Source organism: Lepus europaeus, chromosome 1 (assembly GCF_033115175.1).
Source record: "Lepus europaeus isolate LE1 chromosome 1, mLepTim1.pri, whole genome shotgun sequence".
Classification (NCBI taxonomy): Eukaryota; Metazoa; Chordata; class Mammalia; order Lagomorpha; family Leporidae; genus Lepus; species Lepus europaeus.
In genome coordinates, this window is record NC_084827.1 from 40,885,187 (window position 1) to 40,906,402 (window position 21,216).

Consider the following 21,216-nt stretch of genomic DNA (forward strand, 5'->3'; position numbering starts at 1 on the left):
TGCTTCTTAGAGATGCAGACTAGTCCAAGAAAACTAATTCACTAACCAGGTAGTGGAAACAAATGGAACTGAAGCTGAGGAGTGTAACTGTGGCTCCCAGGGCCAAGATATCATGATGATGGTTGTGAAAATGTATCTGGTTTTCTGTCTAGCATCCAAATGGTGTTGGATTCCTGTCAGCTTGTCTAAAATTAGGAAATAAAAAATAAATGAAGGCAGGCTTTGAAAATCCACATCAGTTCAACCCATTGAAAATTCACCATAAAGAGTTCAACTTGTTGAAATTTTAACCTGTTGAAATTATATGGTTTATTCTTAGCCATTCCAGGTTTAACCACAGCTTCATGTTCCTCATGAATTAGGCTCTCCTTGCCACTACAGGTAATAAACACTGTCTCCTTAACCAATGATGTTAATTTTTATGACCTATCACCTCTTTAAAATAGATGTATTTACCATTGACAGGAAAATTTCACCTCCTTTTCATGTGCTCAAGACATACGTACTAAAGATATAGCCTAGTGAATTTATTAACTGTCCTTTTTGAATGCAGTGGATCTGGGGTAGTATCCAAGTGTCTGAGTTTCTTTTTGTTATTTTTTGTTAGAGAGAGAGTGAGAGAAAGGAAGGAAGGAAGGAAGGAAGGAAGAGAGGAAGGAAGGAAGGAAGGAAGGAAGGAAGGAAGGGGGAGAGGGGTGGAGAGAGGGAGGGAAGAGGGAGAGAAAGAAGAAAAAGAAAGAAAGAAAGAAAGAAAGAAAGAAAGAAAGAAAGAAAGAAAGAAAGAAAGAAGGGGGAGGGAAGGAGGGAGGGAGGGAAAGAAAGAAAAAGAAAGAAAAGAGATGGAGGGAGGGAGGGAGGGAAGGAAGAAAGGAAGGAGGGGAGAGAAGGAGGGAAGGAGCTGCTATCTCTTGGTCACTGCTCTAATGCCCTCAACAACTGGGGCCAGATCCTAGATGCAGAAACACAATCCCTGTCTCCCATGTAAGTGCAGGGACTCAATTACTTAGGCCATCACCACTGCCTCCCAGGTTCTGCATTAATGCATTGACAGGAAATGAGTCAGGATCTGGAGCTGGGAATCAAATCCAGCCACTCCAGCTTGGGAAAAAGCATCTTAACTACTAAACTGTTAGCTTTTAATGAATGACACAGAAAGTAGTCTGGGAGTAGAGGAGATGGGACGAGGAGAAATGTTGATCACATGGTACAAAGTTTAACTTAGACTGCAGGAATAAATTTTAGTTGGTAACAACAGTTAATAATGTGTATTTCCAAAAAAATAATGGACTTGTTAAGTTCTCACCACCTAAAAAAGATAAATTAGGTGATAGATTATACTAATTAGCTTGATAGAATCTTTCTGTAATAATACATACATCAAAGCATCATATTGTATAGCATATACACACAATTATTAATTGTCAATTAAAAATAAATGTAAACCAGCCAGGCAGAAAAAAGGCATTATTTATAGGAAGGGAAAAATGAACAGGCAAGCCTTAGGTCAATAGTACAAGACTTCTGAAATACTTAAGAAGGAAAATGTGATCAAACAATCTTAGCCCAACCAAGATGTTTATTAAGTAAAGGCTACAAAGAATATTGGATATACCACCAATCAAGAAATGCTGCTCACCTACAAAAGACAGAGCTTCCACAAGTCAAACGAAGGCAGGGAGGGTGATAGCCAAAGGACTAAAGTAAGCCCGTAATACATATAACAGAAATAATACTAAAACAAATACATAGGTTAGATGAACATACAACAAAATTTTATGTTGTGGCAATTTAGAAAGATAGAAATAAAATTTGAAATGAAAAGTGGGTGGGGAATGTTGGCAATTTCTCTGAAAGCTAAACTGCAGTTACCATATGTGGAATACCATAGTTACGATATTTACTAATTACCTCATTTTAACAATGTGGAGTCAAAGGATGTCACTGAATGCTGATAAATAATAAAATTATAACATGGGATTTTTACACCTCAACATTATAAGATGGTAAGTAAATGTTATTTTAAAAGCTGTTATTTATGGGCTGGCGCTGTGGCTCACTTGGTTAATCCTCCGCCTGCAGCACCGGCATCCCATATGGACGCAGGGTTCTAGTCCCAGTTGCTCCTCTTCCAGTCCAGCTCTCTGCTGTGGCCCGGGAAGGCAGTGGAGGATGGCCCAAGTGCTTGGGCCCTGCACCTGCATTGGAGACCAGGAAGAAGCACCTGGCTCCTGGCTTCGGATCAGCACAGCGCCAGCCGTTGCAGCCATTTGGGGAGTGAACCAACAGAAGGAAGACCTTTCTCTCTGTCTCTCTCTCTCACTAACTGTGCCTGTCAAATAAAAAATAAAAATATAAAAAAGTTGTTATTTATTTATTTATTTATTTGAGAAACAAAGAGACAAACAGAGCTGGTTCACTTCTCAAATGCCTGCAGTGGCTGGGACTGAGTTCAGAAATACAATTTGAATCTCCCACATGGGTTGCAGGAACCCAGTTATTGAGCCATCACTGTTGCCTCCTAGAGTTTGCATTTGCAAAAGCCAGAGCTGGGAATCAAACCCAAGCACTCTAATGTGAGATGCAGGTGTCTTAAATACCAGGCTAAAAGTCTACTCCCTATTATTTTTTAAAAAATCATGTGAAATTGTCAGATTGCAGTGGTCAGACCAAAAGGTTTGGGATGATAATATGGGTATTTAAAACTGTCCAACTAAAAATTGAGTAACCTTCAAAAATGTAATGGGGTACAGAACACAGAATACTGATTAATAGAGACTGATGGGAGAGAGGATTACAAGGAGTTTGGATTTAAAAATAGGCCCAATTGGGTGTGGTTCATTAATTGTGACAAGATAATATGAGATAATAACAAGAGAAATGGGGTGATGGGCATATGGGACCTCTTGGTATTATTACTTAAAATTTTTGTTTTGTGGGTTTAAAAACCTAGTCTGAAATAAAATATTAAAAATAGTAAAATGAAACAAAAGAGAAAAAATAATGAATATATGTTTCTCCCTAGAAGATACTATTAAAATAATTTTTTTAAACTTTTATTTAATGAATATAAATTTCCAAAGCAAAGCGTAACTATAAAATAAATATCCATGTTCTTTCTTGTACTTGATTTTGTGGAAAATGCAGTGTAGTGCATGAAATCATAGTAAGTTGAGACTATCAACCTAATGAAAATAATCAACAATTCAATGCCTGCTGGCTTTTGGTACCCAACACACATTTCTATGGATATAGAATCAGAATGTTTTTTGCTTTGCTTAGTTGTGAGTGCTGAAGAGTCAAGAAAGCACTAACCCTTTCCAGGAAGTAAGTCTTTTAAAGGAGCACCTATAAAGCTGTCTTATCATTTACATTGGTTTGCAAAACTCCTAACTCTGGCTCATGAGAGCAAAAAGATGTTACAAAGTACTTTATGGGATATGACATATTTTTAGGGTCCCAAACACTTTCAAGAGTCTGATTAAAGCAGTATGTGTTTCCTCAAGGAAATCGTACATGTCATATGTCACCTACACAGATGCTGCTCAACTTGCAATGGGAGTATGTCCTGATTAACGCATGCAAGTTGAAAATACATATAATACACCTAATCTCCTGAGCATCCTAATTTAGAAACTCAGAACACTGTAAAGTATCAGTTGTATACCCTTGTCATGCTCTGGCTGGCTTTGAGCTCACTGGCACTGCCCAGCATAAGAGTACCATACCTGAGGAAAGATAAAAATTCAAAAGTGTGCAGTTCCTACAGAAAACATAACACCTCTGTAAAGCTGAAAAATGATGTCTAAGCATTGAAACTCAAGGACGCTCTGTAACTGTGTGGGATTCACGGAGCCCCTGTAGATCATCCAGGGAGACCTCAGGTTTGTGGACTCCGAGTTAGTGTCTCCAGCTTAAAAAGTTCTTTGGGCTATGACTAGAATTTCCACTGCTCCTCTAGTTGATCAGAACCAGGTGCTACTGATAGCTCTGAAAGAAGGCAGGCTGATAAAACAGCATTGAAAGCACCTCTAAGCTCTTTCTTTCATTTCTGTCTGAAGTGTAGGAGTGGCTGGTTGCAAAATCTGGTCCGTACACCATGCACACCAGAAACAGCTGGATTCTGGTTTAAAAAAAGAAGTCAGTTTGTTTTTAAAGCACACACTGCACTAGAGAAAGCAGGAGCAACTGCAACATCAGAGCTGGACTCCTGATTCTCCAAACCATGTGTAGAAGAACAACAATAAATAGCCTCACCCATAGTCCCACTGCCCAGGAAAATGAAATATTTGAGTCACAGCAGTTGGTTGCCAAAAAGGAGTCATTAATCATCATATACCCAAAGGTTCTTTTTTTCTTTTCTATTTTAAAATGACTGACATTCTAAGATTTACCACATGCCCAGCCTGTGTATTTTACCTTCATTGCAACTCAGTCATCACTTGTCCTAAAAATGGGGAGGATGATGTTCCTGGGTCACTAACCACTCGTTTGTATGCAACTCAGTGTGGTTGGGGATGCTAAGCAGCTCGCATGGGATAGCTGACTAGTTGGCACACATACACATCATGATTAAGCTTTCAGTTACTCATCCGGCTGGTAGACAAGTCAGAGCCTAATATGCTGTCTTTGAGCCTGAGATCAGACTGTGCTTTATGAATGAGTGTTGTCACACATAGTTATTTCAGTGGATATTGTGGTACAATTTAGAGAATGCTTTTGCCCAACAGATATCCACTATGGTACTTTTTCAAGAGTGATTTAATGTCAAGATTTACAGATTAAAGCCATAGCCTTTGTCCCAAAAAGGACTGATACAGTCTTGATCTCAAGTTTGACCTAACACCTCAGATTACTTCATTCAAACCTGGGTTCATCTCTTTCTGTGCCAGCTGGTTTGTGTGGTTCTTTCTCTTCACAGTTTTCTTTATTTTCATGTGAAGTGAAACTGGACATATACAGGAATGTGCACAAAATATTTAATGTAGTACTCTGTGCCCATGGGCCTATGCAGCAGTCTCATATGCTCCAATTTGTTACTGCACTTCTTTGGAATTCACAATGAATTCCAGTGGAATGTACAATATAAAATACCCTTAATTTCACACATATTTAAGGCAAAAAGATCTCTTGAAAATTATAAGTGCAAAGTCTCTGAACAAAGTGAACTTTTGATACTTAGTAAGGATTTAAATTCTGTGGATTTCAGTTTCAGATTTAGTTATTTTTAATAGATAGTTTTGGCCGGCGCCACAGCTCAATAGGCTAATCCTCCGCCTGCAGAGCCGGCACCCTGGGTTCTAGTCCCAGTCGGGCGCTGGATTCTGTCTCGGTTGCTCCTCTTCCTGTCCAGCTCTTTGCTATGGCCCAGAAGTGCAGTAGAGAATGGCCCAAGTCCTTGGGCCCTGCACCCCATGGGAGACCGGGAGAAACACCTGGCTCCTGGCTTCGGATCGGCGCAGTGCATCAGCCGCAGCACGCCGGCCTCAGCGGCCATTGGGGGGTGAACCAACAGCAAAGGAAGAACTTTCTCTCTCTCACTCTCTCACTGTCCACTCTGCCTGTCAAAAAAAAAAAAAAAGATAGTTTTGTGCATATTTGAAGTCTGCAACATAATATTGTGAGCTACATGTAGTAAAATGCTTCCCAGATGGCTATCCAAGAACTAACATGTGAATTATCTCGTGGAGTTAATTTGTTTGTGATACGAGCAGCTAAAATCATGTATTTAAGAAAAATGTCTAGTATAATGTCATTTTATTAACTGTGGCTTTCATGCTATTCAATAGATCTCTAGACTTGTTCATTCTACATACCTGCTACTTTGTATCCTTTGACCTGCTTCCCTCCTCCTCCCCTTCAGCTGCCCACATGACCACATTTCATTCTCTATGTATCATTATTCAGCCTTTTTAAAAAATGGAGATCCACGGGCCGGCACCGTGGCTTAACAGGCTAATCCTCCACCTTGCGGCGCCGGCACACCAGGTTCTAGTCCCGGTCGGGGCACCGATCCTGTCCCGGTTGCCCCTCTTCCAGGCCAGCTCTCTGCTGTGGCCAGGGAGTGCAGTGGAGGATGGCCCAAGTGCTTGGGCCCTGCACCCCATGGGAGACCAGGAGAAGCACCTGGCTCCTGCCATCGGAACAGCGCGCTGCGCCGGCCGCAGCGTGACTACCGCGGCAGCCATTGGAGGGTGAACCAACGGCAAAAAGGAAGACCTTTCTCTGTCTCCCTCTTCTGTCCACTCTGCCTGTCAAAAATTTAAAAAAAAAAAAAAAAAAAAAATGGAGATCCTGCCATTTACCACAAGGTGGATGGACCTGGAAGTCGTTATAGTAAATAAGATAAGCCAGATACAGAAAGAAAAAGAGTGCATGGTCTCATAAGTGGAAGCTCAAAAGAAAAAGGCAGATATTCAGATTTTATTGTTAAAAACCACTGTTAGCATTTAAAAAATGCCATTACTCTTTCCTCTGAAAACACTCTTTAAATTTTGTTCATTCTTCTGATTTTGTTAATATGTACCTTATAAATGAATTATTGAAAAGCTCTTTTTTCCTTCTGGTACATAAGTTGTTTTATTTTCATGTTGGTCATATTTTAAACTATATAATTCATAACAATATTTAATTAATCCTATACTATTATTTCAGTGAGTCCAGATTTTATTTTTAAAAATGACTCCACCATAAACATTTTATAGCACTGGACAATGTACTACTGTTTAAGAAGTTGGGCTTTGAAGTTGAGGAGATTAAACCTCAAATCCTGGCAATGTCTTTTAATGGCTGTGTGACTTTAGAGGCATTGCTTAACCCTCTCTGAGCCCCTGTCTGCCTATATTCCACCAGGCAGGGGGAACTTTTTTTCTGCCAAGGGACATTTGGATAGTGATAACATTATTTGCAGGCCATACAAAATTTTCAACTTAAAAATTATCCTGCTATGGATTTATTGAATTTTGAGTCCTGCTTGTAATTGCTTTGACAGGGCCAGACCAAATGATTTTGCAGGTCTTTATTGACCCACAGGCCATATGTTCCCTCCCCTGTTCTAAATAGATATAAAACACTGCCTTCCTAATAGAGCTGTCCTGAGAATTAAATGAAGTAATCTATGCAAACCAATACAGTATTAGCTGTTGTTATGATGATAGAGTTTGCTGTTCTCAATTATTGAGTTTATCTCCCAAGAATAGGGATATTGGTCAGATGCCATGGAAACTCATCCATTTAATCATAATATATTTCAATATCTACTCTGTGAGGTGCTAAAAGAATGTGATATGGTCCCAAATAAGAGCTATTTTCAGTTTGGAAGAGAAGACAGGCATTACATGAAGTGATTGAACTTAACTACAGTGTTACAGAAGATAAAGTGCTGAGTGTTAAAGAAATACAGGCAGAGAAATACTCCTGTATAGACTGATTTTAAAATATTGAACTTTTGACTGATTTTAAAATATTGAACCTTTAAGATATATGTGAGACTTATGAACCTGGTTACTAAAATCCCCAATAGCTTTTAACTAATTTTTTCTTTATTTGCTTAACAGACATAAAGTGTTATTTCCTTTCAAAATAGCACTTTATCTAATTCTTCACTTTAAATGTATTTGTATATATAACTTGTATATTATGTAATTTGTATATCATATCATTCTAGGTTAAAATCTGTCACAAAGATTTGCCCATCCTTTCCATGTGGCTATGTTTTTAGGATAATAAAATTATCTTAGTATTTATTTTGGATTCTTCCTTAGCTTACTTTTTTTTTAAACTATTTTTCTGATGTTAAGTTTTTTGGTTATTGTACCAAAGCCTTGCAGTTTTATATTATCATGTATAATTTATAATTCCTTCCATGGATTCATGATCTATATTGTACATTTTCAAAGGACTTTTTTTTTTTTTTATTCTCGACACTGGGAGTTTTCTTGCTGTATCCAAAATGCCACTGATACCACAACAAGTATTATTTTCCATTTTCTATACATGAGCCATGGTTACTAATGTTCACTCACCACTGTGCAGAGCAGCAAAATGAAGCTTGAAACCACAACTCCGAAACTGTTCTCTGATGAAAATAAACTATGCTAATGATTGTATATCTTTCCATTTGTATAGACAGAAAGTGATTCATGTTGTCAGCTTCAAGAGATCTTCAGGATATGGGCATGTTCCACAGAGGAACTTCCTCCAAATTAATTGTGACCTCCACAATGTACATTTATATTTATGTTGTCCTTTTAAAATGGTGATTCATCAGTCCATTACTAATGAATGGAAAACAGAAACCAATTGTTTCTGAAATTGCAACTTGAATGCTAGTTTATAGACTTTTGCATAATATTTTGAAAACATTCCTTTTGGACTGCATTTGAATATTCTTAAAATAATCCATGAAAATTGTTTGTAACTGTATATGTCATAAATGTATAATACAATTATACTTTCAAGAATGATCTTATGAAGAGGGACAGGGTACTAGAATTTACTCAATCTGAGGATAGACCACAGCATCATTAAAGCTTCCCAATTACAGATTTTTTTTTTAAAGATTTATTTATTGGGGTGGAGCCAAGATGGCAGAATAGAGAAGACACATACTGATAGTCCGGGAAAAGATAGGTTAATAAAAGTGGAATTACAGTAATCTCAGGAAAGGCTCAGGGAAAAAATTACAGAGGAAACTTCCAGATCTAATAGATGTGACACAGACGACCTGCGGGGAGAGCAAGGACACCCATGGAAGTCAAACAGCAGAGTCTATGCATCTGCGCATCTGTGCTGGAAGTGGAGGTGAGCTCTGTAACCCGAGACATCAGCGGGGAAACTGGCTTGAAGTCCCGCTGGGGAAAGTTCACCAGACTAACTACAGGAGAGAGGGGAAAAAAAAAAAAAAAAAAAAAAGGAACCAGTATGGTCTCTCTCCACCCACCTCGCAAAGGCGAGCAGGAGACAAAGAGCAGGAACCATTTTGGACTTAGGTGCACGAGCGACCTCAGGGCTGTGTGCAACTTGAGAGCTGGGCCCGCCCCCAGTCAAACAGAAAAACCTGACTCTGGGGGCGTGAAATAACAGGAAGTTAGGACTTAGTGAAAGGGTGGAGCTAATGAACTGAGGCGGTGAAAAAAGAGATGGTGGGTAAGAGAACTCACAGAGTTCACGTGAGTACTCTCCAGAGATGCTGCAATTTGGTAACTTTGGCAACCCGGTGGGAGACTACAGGAGAATTTGAGCCCATAATGAGGGCAGCACAGATTCTTTGTGTGGTCCTGGGGAAAAAGCAGATGAATGATATACCCACAGAAGGCAGAGATCGGAAGCTGACTACCTTCAGTTCCGCTCAGCTGTGCGGTATTACTTCCCTCCAGAATCAAAAATAATATAAATATATAAATAAATAAATAAATAAAGAGAGATTTACCATGCCTAACCTGAGTGTGTCACCTTTGAAATACCCTTAACCCTGAAGAACCAAGCAAAGCACTCTGGCCACACCCATCTCAAGCCTCAAGCCTCTAAGGCTCCTCCAAAAGCAGAAAGTCCACTTAACACAGTCATAGTATAACAAGAAAAAAACACAACAGCGAGGGAAGAAGAATTCAAAGAATATATCAACAATGCCAAGCAACAAACACAGAAACCAAGGGAACAAGATCAAGGAAGACATTATGACTCCCCCAAATGAACAAGACACCCCAAGCCAAGATTATGAGGATGATGAGATACAAGAAATGCAAGATACAAATTGCAAAAAAATTATGATAAAAACAATTAGAAGTGTTCAAAAACAAATGTTTGAGCTATGGAATTCCTTACTGGACAGGATAGAAAAATCTCTCTCATGAAAATGAAATCTTAAGGAGGAATCAAAATAAAACACAGAAACTAGTAGAACAGGAAAGTGTGATAGTGAAGAGAAATCAAAATGAAATGAAGAATTCAATAGATCAAATGACAAACACATTAGAGAGCCTGAAAAACAGAATGGGTGAAGCAGAAGAGAGAATATTGGACTTAGAAGCAGAGAACAGGAAAGTATACAGTCAAATCAAAGAAAAGAAGAGGAAATTAGAAATCTAAAAAATATTGTTGGGAATCTACAGGATACTACTAAAAAACCCAACATTCGAGTTCTAGGAGTTCCTGAAGGCATGGAGAGAGAGAAAGGATTAGAAGGCCTTTTTAGTGAGATACTAGCAGAGAACTTCCTGGGTTTGGAGAAGGACAGAGACATCCTAGTACAGGAAGCTCATAGAACTCCTAGTAACCATGACCAAAAGAGATCCTCACCATGACACGTTGTAATTAAACTCGCCACAGTGAAACATAAAGAAAAGATCCTAAAATGTGCAAGAGAGAAATGTCAGATTACTCTCAGAGGATCTCCAATTAGACTCACAGCAGTCTTCTCAGCAGAAACCTTACAAGCTAGAAGGAAATGGCGAGACATAGCCCAGGTACTAAGAGAGAAAAACTGCCAGCCCAGAATATTATATCCTGCAAAGCTCTCATTTGTGAATGAAGGTGAAATAAAGACCTTTCATAGCAAACAGAAATTGAAAGAATTTTTGCCACTCGCCCAGCCCTGCAAAAGATGCTTAAAGATGTGTTACACAGAGAAACACAGAAACACGGTCATCAGTATGAAAAAAGGTAAAGGAAGGAAACCTCACAGCAAAAGATCACAGGAAGTTCAAAGCATATATTAGAAAATATCTTTGGGAAAATGGCAGGGCAAAGTTACTACTTATCAATAGTCACATTCAACATTAATGGTCTTAACTCTCCAGTTAAAAGGCACAGATTGGCTGATTGGGTTAAGGTACAAAACCCATCTATTTGCTGCTTACAAGAAACACATTTTTCCAACCAAGATACATGCAGACTGAAAGTGAAAGGCTGGAAAAAGATATACCATGCCAACAGAAATGAAAAAAGAGCAGGGGTACCAATCTTAATATCAGACAACATAAACTTTAACACAAAAACTGTTAAGAGAGACAAAGAGGGGCACTATATAATGATTAAGGGATCCATTCAACAGGAAGATATAACGATTATCAATGTATATGCACCTAATTGCAGGGCACCGGTTTATTTAAAAGATTTGTTAAGGGACTTAAAGGGAGACTTAGATTCCAATACAACAGTACTAGGGGATTTCAACACTCCACTGTCAGAAACAGACAGATCATCCAGACAGAAGATCAACAAGGAAACAGTAGATTTAAATGACACCATTGCCCAAGTGGATCTAACAGATATCTACAGAGCTTTTCATCCTACACATAAAGAATTTACACTCTTTTCAGCAGTACATGGAACCTTCTCTAGGATTGACCACATACTAGGCCATAAAACAAGTCTCAGCAAATTCAAAAGAATTAGAATCATACGATGCAGCTTCTCAGAAAATAAAGGAATGAAGTTGGAAATTAGCAACTCAAGAATCCCTAGAACATACGCAAACACATGGAGATTGAACAACATGCTCCTGAATGAACACTGGGTCATAGAAAAAATCAAAAGAGAAATCAGAAACTTTCTGAAAGTAATAAGGACAACAGCACAAAATATCAAAACTTATTGGATACAGCAAAAGCAGTGCTAAGAGGAAAATTTATAGCAATGGGTGCCTACATCAAGAAATTGGAAAGGCACCAAATAGATGAGCTTTCAGTGCATCTCAAGGATCTAGAAAAACTGCAGCAAACCAGACCCAAATCTAACAGGAGAAGAGAAATAATTAAAATCAGAGTAGAAATCAATAGAATTGAATCAAAAAAAAAAAAACATTACAAAAAATCAGCCAAATGAGGAGCTGGTTTTTTGAAAAAATAAACAAAATTGACACTCCATTGGCCCAACTAACTAAAAAAAAGAGAAAAGACTCAAATCAATAAAATCAGAGATGAAAAAGGAAATGTAACAACAGATACCACAGAAATAAAAAGAATCATCAGAAATTACTACAAGGACTTGTATGCCAGCAAACAGGGAAATCTATCAGAAATGGATAGATTCTTGGACACATGCAACCTACCTAAACTGAACCAGGAAGACAGAGAAAACCTAAACAGACCCATAACTGACACAGAAATTGAAACAGTAATAAAGGCCCTCCCAACAAAGAAAAGCCCAGGACCAGATGGATTCACTGCTGAATTCTACCAGGCATTTAAAGAAGTACTAACTCCAATTCTTCTCAAACTATTCAGAACAATCGAAAAAAGGGAATCCTCACAAATTCTTTCTATGAAGCCAGCATCACCTTAATTCCTAAGCTGGAAAAAGATGCAACATTGAAAGAGAATTACAGACCCATATCCCTGATGAACATAGATGCAAAAATACTCAATAAAATTCTGGCCAATAGAATGCAACAACACATGAGAAAGATCATCCTCCCAGACCAAGTGGGATTTATCCCTGGTATGCAGGGATGGTTCAATGTTCACAAAACAATCAACGTGATACACCACATTAACGGACTGCAGAAGAAAAACCATATGATTCTCTCAATAGACGCAGAGAAAGCATTTGATAAAATACAACACCCTTTCATGATGAAAACTCTAAGCAAACTGGGTATGGAAGGAACATTCCTCAATATAATAAAAGCAATATATGAAAAACCCGCGACCAACATCCTATTGAATGGAGAAAAGCTGGAAGCATTTCCAATGAGATCTGGTACCAGACAGGGATGCCCACTCTCACCACTGCTATTCAATATAGTTCTGGAAGTTTCAGCCAGAGCCACCAGGCAAGAAAAAGAAATTAAAGGGATACAAATTGAGAAGGAAGAACTCAAACATTCCCTCTTTGCAGATGATATGATTCTTTACTTAGGGCATCCAAAGAACTCTACTAAGAGACTACTGGAACTCATAGAAGAGTTTGGCAAAGTAGCAGGATATAAAATCAATGCACAAAAAACAACAGCCTTTGTATTCACAGGCAATGCCATGCTGAGAAAGAACTTCTAAGATCAATCCCATTCACAATAGCCACAAAAACAATCAAATACCTTGGAATAAACTTAACAAAGAATGTTAAAGATCTCTACGATGAGAATTACAAAATCTTAAAGAAAGAAATAGAAGAGGATATCAAAAAATGGAGAAATCTTCCATGCTCATGGATTGGAAGAATCAACATCATAAAAATATCCATTCTCCCAAAAGCAATGTATAGATTCAATGCGATACCAATCAAAATACCAAAGACTTTCTTCTCAGATCTGGAAAAAAATGATGCTGAAATTCATATGGAGACACAGGAGACCTCGAATAGCTGAAGCAATCTTGTACAACAAAAACAAAGCCAGAGGCATCACAATACCAGATTTCAGGGCATACTACAGGGCACTTGTACTCAAAACAGCATGGTACTGGTACAGATGGATAGATTAATGGAACAGAATAGAAACATCAGAAGTCAATCCAAACATCTACAGCCAACTTATATTTGATCAAGGAGCCAAAACCAATCCCTGGAGTAAGGAGAGTCTATTCAATAAATGGTGCTGGGAAAATTGGATTTCCACGTGCAGAAGCATGAAGCAAGACCCCTACCTTGCACCTTACACAAAAATCCACTCAACATGGATTAAAGACCTAAATCTACGACCCGACAGCATCAAATTATTAGAGAACATTGGAGAAACCCTGCAAGATATAGGTACCGGAAAAGACTTCTTGGTAAAGACCCCAGAAGCACAGGCAGTCAAAGCCAAAATTAAAATTTGGGATTGCATCAAATTGAGAAGTTTTTGTACCGCAAAAGAAACAGTCAGGAGAGTGAAGAGGCAACCGACAGAATGGGAAAAAATATTTGCAAACTATGCAACAGATAAAGGTTTAATAACCAGAATCTACAAAGAGACCAAGAAACTCCACAACATCAAAACAAACAACCCACTTAAGAGATGGGCCAAGGACCTCAATAGACATTTTTCCAAAGAGGACATCCAAATGGCCAACAGACACATGAAAAAATGTTCAGGATCACTAGCCATCAGGGAAATGCAAATCAAAACCACAATGAGGTTTCACCTCACCCTGGTTAGAATGGCTCACATTCAGAAATCTACCAACAACAGATGCTGGAGAGGATGTGGGGAAAAAGGGACACTAACACACTGTTGGTGGGAATGCGAACTGGTTAAGCCACGATGGAAGTCAGTCTGGTGATTCCTCAGAAACCTGAATATAACCCTACCATACAACCCAGCCATCCCACTCCTTGGAATTTACCCAAAGGAAATTAATTTGGCAAACAAAAAAGCCATCTGCACATTAATGTTTATTGCAGCTCAATTCACAATAGCTAAGACCTGGAACCAACCCAAATGCCCATCAACAGTAGACTGGATAAAGAAATTATGGGACATGTACTCCATAGAATACTATACAGCAGTAAAAAACAATGAAATCTGGTCCTTTGCACAAAATGGAGGAACCTGGAAAACATCATTCTGAGTGAAATAAGCCAGTCCCAGAGGGACAAATATATGTTTGCCCTGATTGGTGACAACTAACTGAGCATCAGAAAGGAAACCTGATGAAGTGAAATGGACACTATGAGAAACGACTTGATCAGTACTTATCATCACTGTTGATGTACAGTTTAATACTATATCCCTTTTAGTATTTTTTTTTGTTCTACTTAATACCATTAGTTGAGCTATGTAATTAACACACAATTATTCTTAGGTGTTTAAAGTTAACTGAAAAGTGATCTCTGTTAAATATAAGAGTGGGAATAAAAGAGGGAGGGGATGTACAATTTGGGACATGCTTAAGCTGACTTGCCTCAAGTGGTGGAGTTAGAAATGTGCCAGGGGATTCCAATACAATCCCATCAAGGTTGCATGTACCAATGCCACCTCATTATTCCAAGTGATCAACTTGAGTTCACAATTGATCACACTGATAGGTCTAAGGGTCAAAGGGATCACACAAACAAGACAAGTGTCTGCTAATACTAACTGATAGAATTAAAATGGAGAGAATGATCCAACATGGGAAGTGTGATACACAGCAGACTCATTGGATGGCAGTTGTCCCAAGCAGCACTCTTGCCTCGGAATCGGCCCTTGAGGCATTTGGATCTGGCTGAAGAGCCCATGAGAGTATTTTAGGCAGGGAAAGCCAAGACACTCCGAAAAAAAAAAAAAAGAAAAAAAAAAAGACCTAAATGAAAGATCTCAGCAAGTGAGATTCCAGTGGAAAGTACGGGCCATCAAAGAAGGAGGTACCTTTCTCTGAAGGGAGGAGAGAACTTCCACTTTGACTATGGCCTTATCGAAATAAGATCAAAGTCGGTGAACTCAGTTGGCTTCCATGGCCTTGGCAACTTATGACTAGAGCCTGGGGAGATTGCTGATGCTTTAAATAAGAGTGTCAATTTATTAAGTCAACAGCAGGAGGCACTGTGCACTTACTCCCCATGTAGGATCTCTGTCCTTAATATGTAGTTCAATGTGACTAGTGCTCAAACAGTATTTGGCAATTTGTGTTCCGTGTGGGGGCAAACTGATGAAATCTTTACTTAATATATACTAAATTGATCTTCTGTATATACAGATAATTGAAAATGAATCTTGATGTGAATGGAATGGGAGAGAGAGTGGGAGATGGGAGGGTTGTGGGTGGGTGGGAAGTTATGGGGGGAAAAAGCCATTGTAATCCATAAACTGTACTTTGGAAATTTATATCTACTAAATAAAAGTTAAAAAAAAGATTTATTTATTTATTTGAAAGTCAAGTTGTACAGAGAGAGGAGAGGCAGAGCAAGAGAGAGAGGTCTTCCATCAGCTGGTTCACTCCCCAGTCGGCTGCAATGACCAAATGCTGGGCCGATCTGAAGCCAGGAGCCAGGAACTTCTTCCAGGTCTCCCATGTGGGTGCAGGGGCCCAAGGACTTGGGCCATCTTCTGCTGCTTTCCCAGGCCGTAGCAGAGAGCTGGATCGGAAATGGAGTGGCTGGGACTCAAACCAGTGCCCATATGGGATACCAGCACTGCAGGTGGTGGCTTTACCCACTACACCACAGCGCCGACCCTCAATTACAGATCTTTGATGGGAAGCATCATAGGTTGGTCAGTTTGTTCTGTCTTATATTGAAGATTCTCAACTAAGTTCTCCAAAATATCAGGAGCAGTATGGCCAGAGACTCAGATTAATTCATCATTCATTCGTTATAAAAAGGACTGACTCCATGCAGTTCATAGATACAGTTCTAAGAATTTAATGACATTTCCCTCCTTGCCCTCCTAGTCCCCCGTCCGTCTTTCCTTCCTTCCTTCCTTCCTTCCTTCCTTCCTTCCTTCCTTCCTTCCTACCTTCCTTCCTTCCTTCCTTCCTTCCTTCCTTTGTTTTACAATTTTTATGATAGCAGAGAGTGGTGTTGTGGCATAATGTGTAAAGCTGCTGCCTGTGACACTGACACAGGCATCCCATATGGCCACTGGTTTTTGTCCTGGCTGATTCGCTTCCTGTACAGCTCCCTTCAAACAGCCCAAGTGTTTGAGCCTCTGCCACCCACATAGGAGACCTGGATAAAGCTTCTGGCTCCTGGCTTCAACCTGGCCCAGTACTGACCATTGCAGCCTTCTGGGGAATGAACAAGCAGATGGAAGATCTCCCTCTGTCTCTCCCTCTGTTTCTTTAATTCTGACTTTCAAAATAAATAAATATACCTTTAAGAAAATATTGAATTTTGTGCCCTATTCCTAATTTATTTTTTAGTTGATTTTTACATTGTTCTTATATACTTACAGTATTTGTTGAGTATCTTAGTACACCTGACTGAACCAAATGTTTGAGGCAATACAAAAAAATTGCATAATGCCATCTCTGCTGTAACTTAGTGTAACATTGGTCCAAAATATAATTTACATTTGAAAACATTATCTATGAAAGACATTAAGAGACAATATATGAAAATAATAAATTATTTGAAAATATGAAAATAATAAATAATTAAATTAAATATAATTAAAATATAAAATATTTCCAACCTATTGGGAACTGAAATAACCATTTCCCTATTTTGTGATTCTTTTTTTTTTTTTTTGAAAGGCAGAGTGGACAGTGAGAGAGAGAGAGACAGAGAGAAAGGTCTTCCTTTACCGTTGGTTCACCCTCCAATGGCCACCACGGCTGGTGCGCTGCAGCCGGCTCACCGCGCTGATCCAAAGGCAGGAGCCAGGTGCTTATCCTGGTCTCCCATGGAGCGCGGGGCCCAAGCACTTGGGCCATCCTCCACTGCACTCCTGGGCCACAACAGAGAGCTGGCCTGGAAGAGGGGCAACCGGGACAGAATCTGGCGCCCCAACCGGGACTAGAACCCTGGGGTGCTGGCGCCGCAAGGTGGAGGATTAGCCTATTGAGCTGCGGCGCTGGCCCTATTTTGTGATTCTTAACCATGTCCACTGACATTATCAATAAATGTAAGTATTGTAATAGACACTTGGATATCTATTATCTTATGTAATATTCACACCCCAGTGAGGTTGATAACATTAATCCTGTTTTATGGATAAGGAAATGGAACAATAATTTTACCTAAGAAGTAAAGAAGCAGAATGAGAATGTGAATCCAGGTTTCCTAGTACCATGCCCTTTTTTAGTCCAAGGTCACATCTGTGTCTCAAAAGTGCTTGCCAGTTGTATGTGTGGATGAAATGAATGTATAGATGGTAGATAATTGGATTGCAAATCTATTTCATTATTCATTCATAGTCTCTTATGATTTAACTTAAAGTTACTGTACTTGTCCTGGAAGCAAATTTTTATCTCCCAAAGAAAGAAGAATTATCAATTGCTACTGAAGAGTAATTAATTCAAGTTGATTATTTGTAAAATTCTTAGAACATACTGACCTGATGCAATTTTCCTCTTGAATTGTTAGTGTTATTTTCCATTAACTGACAACTGTGTGTTTTAATTTCATTCTTGTTTATATCAAATGTAAATGTTTTGAATGACCATACTTAACAAATTAATTAAGCACTCATTAAAATCCTCGTTATGCCTGCATCAATAATTTAAATGGATTTGAATATCGTGTTAAGACTCTGGTTTGTGAACTCAGGGAAATAGTAAGCACAACTTAATAATCTGTACATACATGCCATAATGCTCAATGCACTTTTCTTTGCCTAAACATTTCACATTTAAATTCCATGTTTAATCTCAGTTTTCCAAACTGGAAGGTCAATACAATTTGTTAGAATAAAATGACTTTTCTTCATTTCTGTAGAGATAAGAAGAGCAGAATTATTATCCCAGATTCAGCTGAGCTTGTAACGAAGGCTCAATCAGTCACTTACCTTCAGATGTCAAGTTCTAAATAATCCACCCTTGCAAATGGTACAGTCACTGAACTCAAACTAAACAGTTCCAATTATGCGGTACTTCCTATACTTGGGAATGGAGCTGGTGATTATTGGGAACTTGAAAATGCATGTAATGTTGATAATGAAATTAAGTGCTTTTAAAGAAGAATAAAATTGCACCTTTTTTTGTTTGTTTTTCGTTTTTTGTTTTTTTGTTTTTTGTTTGTTTCTTGACAGGCAGAGTGGACAGTGAGAGAGAAAGAGAGACAGAGAGAAAGGTCTTCCTTTTGCCGTTGGTTCACCCTCCAATGGCCGCCGCAGCTGGCGCGCTGTGACCAGTGCACTGTGCTGATCCAAAGGCAGGAGCCAGGTACTTATCCTGGTCTCCCATGGGGTGCAGGGCCCAAGCACTTGGGCCATCCTCCATTGCACTCCCGGGCCACAGCAGAGAGCTGGCCTGGAAGTGGGGCAACAGGGACAGAATCCGGCACCCCGACTGGGACTAGAACCCGGTGTGCAGGCACCGCCAGGTGGAGGATTAGCCTATTGAGCCGTGGCGCCTGCCAAATTGCACTTATTTTATAATTGCATGTTTAAACTTCTAAAATTAGGATTTGTTTGGAAGAGATGTGGGTGTTTGAGAGAATATTAGAATCCAAAAGTTGGCATACAGAACAAATGCACTAATCAGATGAATGGATAAATAAAATGGGACATGCTCAATCTGACTTGCCCCGGATGATGGAGTTGGAAACGTGCCAGCGGATTTCAGTGCAATCCCATCAAGGTGACGTGTACCAATGCCATCTCACTAGTCCAAGTGATCAATTACAGTTCACAATTGATGACTCTGATAGGTCTAAGAGTCAGAGGGATCACACAAACAAGACTAGTGTCTGCTAATACTAACTGATAGAATCAAAATGGGAGAGAACCATCCAACATGGGAAGTGGGATACACAGCAGACTTATGGAATGGCAGATGTCCTAAATAGCACTCTGGCCTCAGAATCAGCCCTTAAGGCATTCGGATCTGTCTGAAGAGCCCATGAGAGTATTTTAGGCAGGGAAAGCCAAGACACTCCGGAAAAAAAAAAAAAAAAAAAAGAAAGAAGACCTAAATGAAAGATCTCAGCAAGTGAGATCCCAGTGGGAAGAGCGGGGCCATCAAAGAGGGAGGTGCCTTTCTCTGAAGGGAGGAGGGAACTTCCACTTTGACTATGACCCTATCGGAATAAGATCAAAGTTGGCGAACCCTAAAGGCTTCCATAGCCTTGGTAACTCATGACTGGAGCCTAGGGAGATTACTGACACCATAAACAAGAGTGTCAAATTGTTAAGTCAGCAACAGGAGTCACTGTGTACTTACATCCCATGTGGGATCTGTCCTTAATGTGCTGTCCAATGTGAAGTGATGCTATAACTAGTACTGAAACAGTATTTTTACACTTTGTGTTTCTGTGTGGGTGCAAACTGATGAAATCTTTACTTAGTATATACTGAATCGATCTTCTGTATATAAAGATAATTGGAAATGAAAAAAAAACTGGTATTAAATTGGAAATTGCATAGAAAATTAATTAAACAAATATATCATGTGGGATCTCTGTCTTTAATGTGCTGTACACTGTTATTTAATGTTATAACTAGTACTCCAACAGCATTTTTTTCACTTTGTATTGCTATGTGGGGGCAAACTGTTGAAATCTTTGCTTGATATGTGCTAAACTGATCTTCTGTATAAAAGAGAATTGAAAATGAATCTTGATGTGAATGGAAGGGGAGAGGGAGCGGGAAAGGGGAGGGTTGCGGGTAGGAGGGAAGTTATGGGAGGAAGGAAGCCATTGTAATCCATAAGCTGTACTTTGGAAATTTATATTCATTAAATAAAAGTTAATAAAATGTTGACTATATGCACAATGGAATGCTATTCACCAACAAAAAATGAAATCCTGCCATTTGCAGCAAATTGGATAGATCTGGAAACATCATGTTAAGTGAAATAAGCCAGACATAGAAACAAAATGCCTCATGCTCTCCCTCTTTTGTGGGAGCTAAAGAACTTAATCTGAACTCAGAATATTGAATATATAGGCCAGGAAGGCTAGAGGGAGTTTGGAGAGAAAGAATTAAGAAGTTGGGTATGAGGTTCATTAATTGTGAAAAATACAGCACAGTAATTTGAAATGTTTATATGGGAAGTTTGGCGCTGTTTAATCATTGTGACAAGTATCTCATATATTAACAGGGAAGATGGGTATGTGGTATATGGGAATTCTGTATTCACAATTTTTGTTCTGTAAATTTAAAACTATTCTGAAATGAAAAATTAAAAAATATACTCAGTACATTCATTTTATTGATATAGACTGTGTAATAGTAGGCACCAGCCTTATTAATATGTAATTGGAGAGAAATATAAGACAATATGCATGTTATTTATGACCTAATTGTGCTTTAACAGTCAAGCTACATAAATTTCCAGATCAGAGCCCTTTGGGTCTACATAGACAGCATCAAAAATCATCTAATCCAAAAGAAGCAGAGTGGGCAGAGGAATATATTTACACATCAAGAAGACATGTATCTGCATGGAAATCTATGGACTTGGAAGCATGTGTGGCATGGAGTATCATTTCACATAAAAGTAGAAGTGTGGAATAGTAGTGATCAAGTGGATGTTATTGATAAAAGCTAATGAACACATATATCAGTAAGATGCATGAAAAGCAGGTATTCAGATATGCATTAACTTTTTCATGGACTATTTATTGATTCTTTGTAGCCTTCAAGCAATGGTCAGTATGCTCATGGGGATATCAATTTACTGATACAGTACCCTTATCTGAGCAAAAACTAAAGTC

At 38.9% G+C, this 21,216-nt stretch overlaps 1 protein-coding gene across 1 annotated transcript in view; it reads left to right on the forward strand.

The window, feature by feature from the left end:
* Positions 1 to 21,216, forward strand: part of MAGI2 (membrane associated guanylate kinase, WW and PDZ domain containing 2) — a 1,616,214-nt gene that overhangs the window by 137,595 nt on the left and 1,457,403 nt on the right. The window lies entirely within an intron of this gene.